Raw genomic sequence first — 6812 nt, forward strand, 5'->3', positions numbered from 1 at the left:
TCAGTTTATAGCTACAAAAATGTCAATCACCAACTGAACAACTTCAAGTTTTTCTGAATCTCTCTGAGAAATTAGAATCAACATGGACAAAATAAATATTTGACAAAATGTACAAAAGAATATAAATTAAAAATTAGAAACTATGCTTGTATAAGAAAAGAAAGAGATACCAGTGCAGGGGGCATTGCTATGTTCATCAAGAACAATATTCCTTTCAAGGAGGTTAAAATTCGTGCTAAAATATCTCTAGAATATATTTGCGTGAAATTAGTGATATTCACTTAATAGTTGCGTATAATAAGCCAGCGAATGAATTTACGACCAAAGAAATAGACAAACTAATGAAAGTAGGAGATAAAGTTATTCTTTATGGGGATTTGAATGCTCGACATAAAGCTTGGAATTGCCATATACAAAATAGAAGGGGAACAGTAATTTTTGACTACGTTCAAAAGAATAATTGTTCAGTATTGTATCCAAATGAATGTACGAACTATCCACCTAACGGGATGACTCCGACAACCATAGATATAGGTCTCAATAAAAATGTTCGTTCTCTCTCTGACGTTAGGGTTGCACATGAGCTAAGCTCAGATCATGTACCGGTATTATTTAATCTAGGCGGACAACACAAAATAATTAAACATAGGACAATTCTAGATTATGGCAAGGCTGACTGATTAGAATTCCATAGCTTACTTAATAAAAATATAATAATTACTCCAAAGATTGAAAACTCAATAGAATTGGAAAAAGAAGTACAGCGATTTACTAATATTTTGCAAAATTCTATAAATCAAACAGTTCCTAAAAAACCTCTAGGAGACACTTGAGATAATTTACCTCCAAAAATTCTGAATCATATTCATGGAAAAAGGAGAACTCGTAAAGAATGGCAGCGTACTAGGAATCGAGATTTATAAATTTTATTTAATAAACAAGCTCATCTGATTAGAATAGAAATATTGATGTTTTGCAATAGAAATTGGCAAAATAAATGGTTAAAACTTCACCCAAATGACAATTCATTATAGAGAATGACAAAAAATACTTAAAACTGAGTATCAGCCAATTCCGACATTGCAAAAAAATGACAAGGAAACTTTTATACCCATAGATAAAGCTAATATGCTGGCAAATCAATATGAAAACGTACACAACTTAGACTTGGCAAATCTCACTAATGACCAAAAAGATATTATACAAACTGCTTATAAGTTTGTCCATACTGAACTACCACAGGAATACACTAACTAGTACACTAATCCACGCGAAATAAAAAGAGAAATCCAGAAGCTGCATCCTAAAAAAGCTCCAGGATTGGATAATATTCAGAATATTGTATTAAAACATCTTACGAAGAAAGCTGCCGTTCAACTAATGTATATAATAAATGCATCTATCAGGTTGTCATACTTTCCAAGTCACTGGAAAACTGGTAATATCATTCCAAGATATAAGCCTGGTAAATCTAGTATAGAGCCAAGTAGTTACAGGCCTATAAGCCTTTTGCCAACACTAAGTAAATTAATGGAAAAGATCATTCTTCAAAGACTTAGTGGCCTTGAGAGTGAAGAAAAAATTATGATAGATGAACAATTCGGCTTTAGGGTGGGACACAGTACTGTCCAATAAATGGTGAGAATTGTTAATGATGTGAGTGTTAACTTTAATGAGAATAAGGTAACGGTTATGTAACGGTTAGATGCAGAAAAGGCCTTTGATCGAGTTTGGTTGAGTGGACTTGTGTACAAAATGACTAAATACAATTATCCACCTATTTTGATTAAATTTATATACTCATATTTGCAAAATAGACATCTTGTTGTTACGGTAGACGGAGCCACGTCTAGCAAGCGTAAGGTTAGAGCAGGTGTACCACAAGGCTCAGTGCTAGGCCCTAAGCTCTTTAATATTCAATTTAATGACATACCTAAATTTAAAAAAACAAAAATATCACTTTTTGCAGACGACACGGCTATTTATTGCCACTCATTCAACGCCATAGTAGCAGCTAAACAAGTACACAAATACATCTTAATCTTCTTGAAATATTCTGTCGTAACTGGAAAATTCAATTGAACGCTAACAAAACTGAACTTATTGTTTTTTCTAAAAAACCAAGCTGTTCAAAAATCTTTTAGCCAGTTAAAGTATTTGGGCATTCGATTAAACCTGTCTCGTCCGTTAAATATCTTGGCACTCATCTAGACTCGAAACTACTATTCAGATAACATATCAGAGAAACTCTAGCAAAAACGTACGCAGTACAAAGAAAATTGTATCCACTAATGTCCAAAAATTCTGCTCTGACGACGCAAAACAAAAAACTGATATATAATATGATTTTGAGACCAATTATGGTGTATGCTGTACCTGTCAGGCGCAGCACTTCAATTAAAAATTATAGCTCCTTGCAAGTATTTCAAAATAAATAACTCAGTTTAATCCTAAATGCATATAGATACTCCAGAATTTCTGATTTGCATGTCAGAGCAGAAATACCTATGATTAGAGATTATATTATATCTTTAACAGAAAATTCCCACGAAAACCATTTAGGGTCAAACCGACTGACTAGAAATATTAACGAAATGCGCAGATCGTTTATACGATTTCGTCCTAAACATAAATTGCCTTATCAGGTGTTACATTTTTTCCATCAATAAAATTAGTCTAACAAAAATGATCTTTTTGGATATTATCTTTCTCAACAATTAATGCTACTTAAATTACCTAGCGCAAATGTATGTGGGTTTTTTCGATAAGTATTTTCCTACGCAAGTCAACAATTATTGTATAGTAGTCAACTTCAAGACTGAGAGAAATATAACACCGCAAATGTGTAACAAACGACAAACGTATGTTATAAAAAAGTATTTGGTAGATTAAGCTATATTTATTAGCAGGGGCTATATACTATAATAAGAAAGGACTGTGCAAAATGTTATATACCTTGTAAATATATTTTATTCTATTTTTAATACAGATCAATAAATTTGGTTAAAAAAAAAAGTTCTCGTCTGATCACGGAAGTTAAGCAGCGTTGGGCGCGGTTAGTACTTGGATAAGTGACCGCTTGGGAATACCGCCATGCTGTTGTCATCATTCTTTTTCGTCCATTTGTATTTCTTTTATTGTGCACTTCTCTTATTAAAATTTTTTATTCTCCTTTTTCTTCTATCTTTTTGTAACACAAATTTCCTATACTTAGTATCTCTTGGATTTAATACACAGAGGCGTTTGCAAGCGTAAAAGGAGTGACAACTAATATTATCTGCTATAAACAAATTATAATGTCATAGAGTAAACATTGTCTATTGATTGTTTTCAAATTAGTATTTTAGCGATAAAATTATTTGCTTTTTTGACATAGTGATACTTGGTCAGGATTTTATTTGTTAATTTTATATGAAAAAGATAAATAAATAATACTGTGGATATCTGTAGCCTGCCAAAAGTCGTCGTTTTCCTTAATTTTCCCTAAGTAATATTGCTAGTAATGTTTAGTTCGTTCCTCATAAAATTGAAAAAGAATATGAAATAACAAATTTTAATTATTAAGCAGTTTTAAACAAAAAAAAATAAATAAATAAAAAGAATGCCAACAGCACGCGGTATTCCCAAGCGGTCACCCATCCAAGTACTAACCGCGCCCAACGCTGCTTAACTTCAGTGATCAGACGAGAACTGGTGCTTTCAGCGTGGTATGGCCGTTGTCGAAATAATGTGTTGAAACAACTTACATGAATGCGTATACCTAAAATGGGTAAAAAGAATAAAATTAGATGACCATTTTTAGTTTAAAATGCATTTGTGAATGTAAATGTGCTATTTGTCCTTTTTAGTTCTGAGACAGCTAGAAGTATAATAGATACTGTAATGATCACATTTTATTTTATGGCGAGGCTTAGGGCACATTGAGGTATTAACCTTCAATATGCCAGGGTAGGATGTTGATGGGCTTAAGATTCATGAAAGTCTATCAATGAATCATGCTATGAGCAATTACTTATCCTGTAACTTTGAAATATGTCACGAGCCGCGAGGTGTGCGGTATTAATGTCCTTATCACGCAATAGAGGCAGCACCTATCAGCCACATAAAATAGCTTAAAAGAATTGACAATTAATATTTGTTATAACAAAATTAGAATTCCATATAGTATACATTGTTTATTATTTGTTTTTAAATTAATATTTAAGCGATAAAATCACTAACTTTTAACAATGTGATACTTGACCACAAGGGTATTTGTTAATTTTATAGACAAAATATATAAAAAAATTATATAAGAAATGAATACTGTGGATATCTGTAGAACTCAAAGAATGGTAGTTTTTTTAATTTGCCCTAAATTATATCGCTAGGAATGGTTAATTGGTTGCTCATAAAATCAAAAAATAATATTAAATGACAAGTTTTCATATTAATAGGCATAATTGAAAAACTAAATTGCACAGAATTAAAAAAAAAACATTTCTCTACGTAAAACATTTATGATGTGTATTATTTATATTATTTATTTTTAAACTTAACGAATAATATTAAATGAAACCTTTTTTTTGGTCAGCTACACCTTGTCAATAAAAGCCAGTCATTTTATTGCAAAATATTACGTTAAAAATGAATAATCAATAATGTTTACTATTTGATATTATAATTTGTTTATAGCAAACTATAGTTTGCAAAATTACACATTACGCAAAATTTGTTAACAGAATGATAGAAAAAAGTGAAATCATCAATATTTCTTCGCTATTTGCATTGACACGCAAAATGATAAGGAATCGATTACGTGACACCTGAAAAATCACTTTGACAATAAAAATCGTACGCCATGTCCACGTTTGGAAAATTTTAAACTATTATTATTTTAAGGATCGGTACTTTGCTTTTAAATAAATTGTTCTCTTAAATTTATTTCCCCAACTGTTACAATTATTATTAATTAAAATAGTGACGTTACTTGAAACTAAGTATTATATTGCGCCGTATCCTTTTTTGCACTGCTATGAGTGAAAAATGCCAACTTCTATTGCGTATTTAAAATGAATAATCTAAGTTGGATTTGAAAATTAACAAATTTAAAAAATATATTTAATCTTTAAAGTTACAATAGGAATATTACTTAAAAATCAATAATTTTCGATTAACTGATTTAATTCCATGGATGTAATACACCTAAATAATGTGAACTATTATTCTGTTCAACTTTTTACTCAAGAATTTCATTATAAATAGTTCGTTCATAAATATTTTGTACATATGGTAAACTATAATTCTCAGAAAAAATTAATTTTTTGAATCTCATATTACGCCATATCCAAAACCAATTTTTCACATCAGCCCAAAATTATTAATTATAATATTAACATTTGTGTTAAAATGTTCTTGATCATTGTATTATTTTTTACCTATAAACTTATTTCGACATTTGACAACGTTTTTGACTTTTTTAGAGTATATTGTAGTTGAACTTTAAACCTCATTTTCTTAGTTTGACAGTCAAGGGCGATGCCGTACTATAAGTTTAGGGCGACGAATTTTCCGACGTCGGATGATTTTTATTCATCTTTCCACTTAGAGAAAAAGTTTTCTTGAAACAAAAGCCTCGTTCTTATGCTTTTCTTGTTTTGAACGACGTGAATATATACCTTACACAAATATAATTATTTGGCTGCAAAATTAGGTGATGTTAGTCGCATAGGAAAATGTTTTCTGCAAAAGGATTTCTGTTGAGACAAATGGAAATCCACTCAACCTTCAATTTAAGAGAACATTCCATTTACGCCAAGAAATATCCTTTTGTCACAAGAGAATATGTGTCTGAGAGTCGATTTAGGATGTACTGTGGTGTTTTAAAGAAACTCTTGCCTCAAAATTCAAAATCCTGTAAGACTCTGAATGTAGAAAATTTTATAAAAATATTTTAACCATAAATAGAACGTGTGCAATTTTTGCGATAAAAAATGTAATGCAATGGATTTTAGGAAAACAGGTTAAGATTTGAAGAAAATTTAGTAAGAAATTAAAAAAAAAGAATGCCAACAGCACGCGGTATTCCCAAGCGGTCACCCATCCAAGTACTAACCGCGCCCAACGCTGCTTAACTTCAGTGATCAATCGAGAACTGGTGTTTAGTTTAATAAGTGTTTATTAAGTTGCCAATATTTACAGATTTCTAGATAATTTTCATAATAAACAATGAATAATATTTCATAAACATATAATACTATGGACTCACTTGCATACATACAGCACTCGAAGTCTCGTACGAATTCTTCTGCTTTCGTAATTAGCATATTAAATGTCATAGCAAACTTAATTCGAATTTTTCATTAAGATATCGATTAACGTGGAAGTCAATTTATCATGTACATTTTTGCGTGTCCTTGATCAGAAAAGTGGCGTACAAAAACTAACCATAATTCAGTGTTTTTAGGTAACAAATATATACTATAAAAGATAAAAATATAAGAAAAATAACAGATCTTCAACTATATTTACAAAGGAACTTAGAACTATCAAGATATAATAATATAATATTGCATAATGCTAGTTTTTCCTAACACTATATGAGAGTCGGTCATAGAAAAATATTATCTATTTATACATATGTATTATATATTGTCAAATAATATGTGATTATTTCTTTCCGCCGATTAAACGCTATATGGCGATTTATATTTCGAGCTAAATTTACAATGAAAAGGTTTACATTATAAGAATTGTAGGATCATCAAAGATTAGCTATTCGTCGAGCCAAAAATATTTCTCTTTATTTAGTCTATGTTTGTCTTTCTTTTCTT

General features: G+C 30.4%; 1 gene; it reads right to left on the bottom strand.

Annotated features, from left to right (window-relative positions):
- Window positions 1-3602: 3602 nt before the first annotated feature.
- On the bottom strand, window positions 3603-3721 carry LOC117181928.
- Between the last annotated feature and the right edge of the window lie 3091 nt (window positions 3722-6812).

Source organism: Belonocnema kinseyi, chromosome 1 (assembly GCF_010883055.1).
Source record: "Belonocnema kinseyi isolate 2016_QV_RU_SX_M_011 chromosome 1, B_treatae_v1, whole genome shotgun sequence".
Taxonomy (NCBI): Eukaryota; Metazoa; Arthropoda; class Insecta; order Hymenoptera; family Cynipidae; genus Belonocnema; species Belonocnema kinseyi.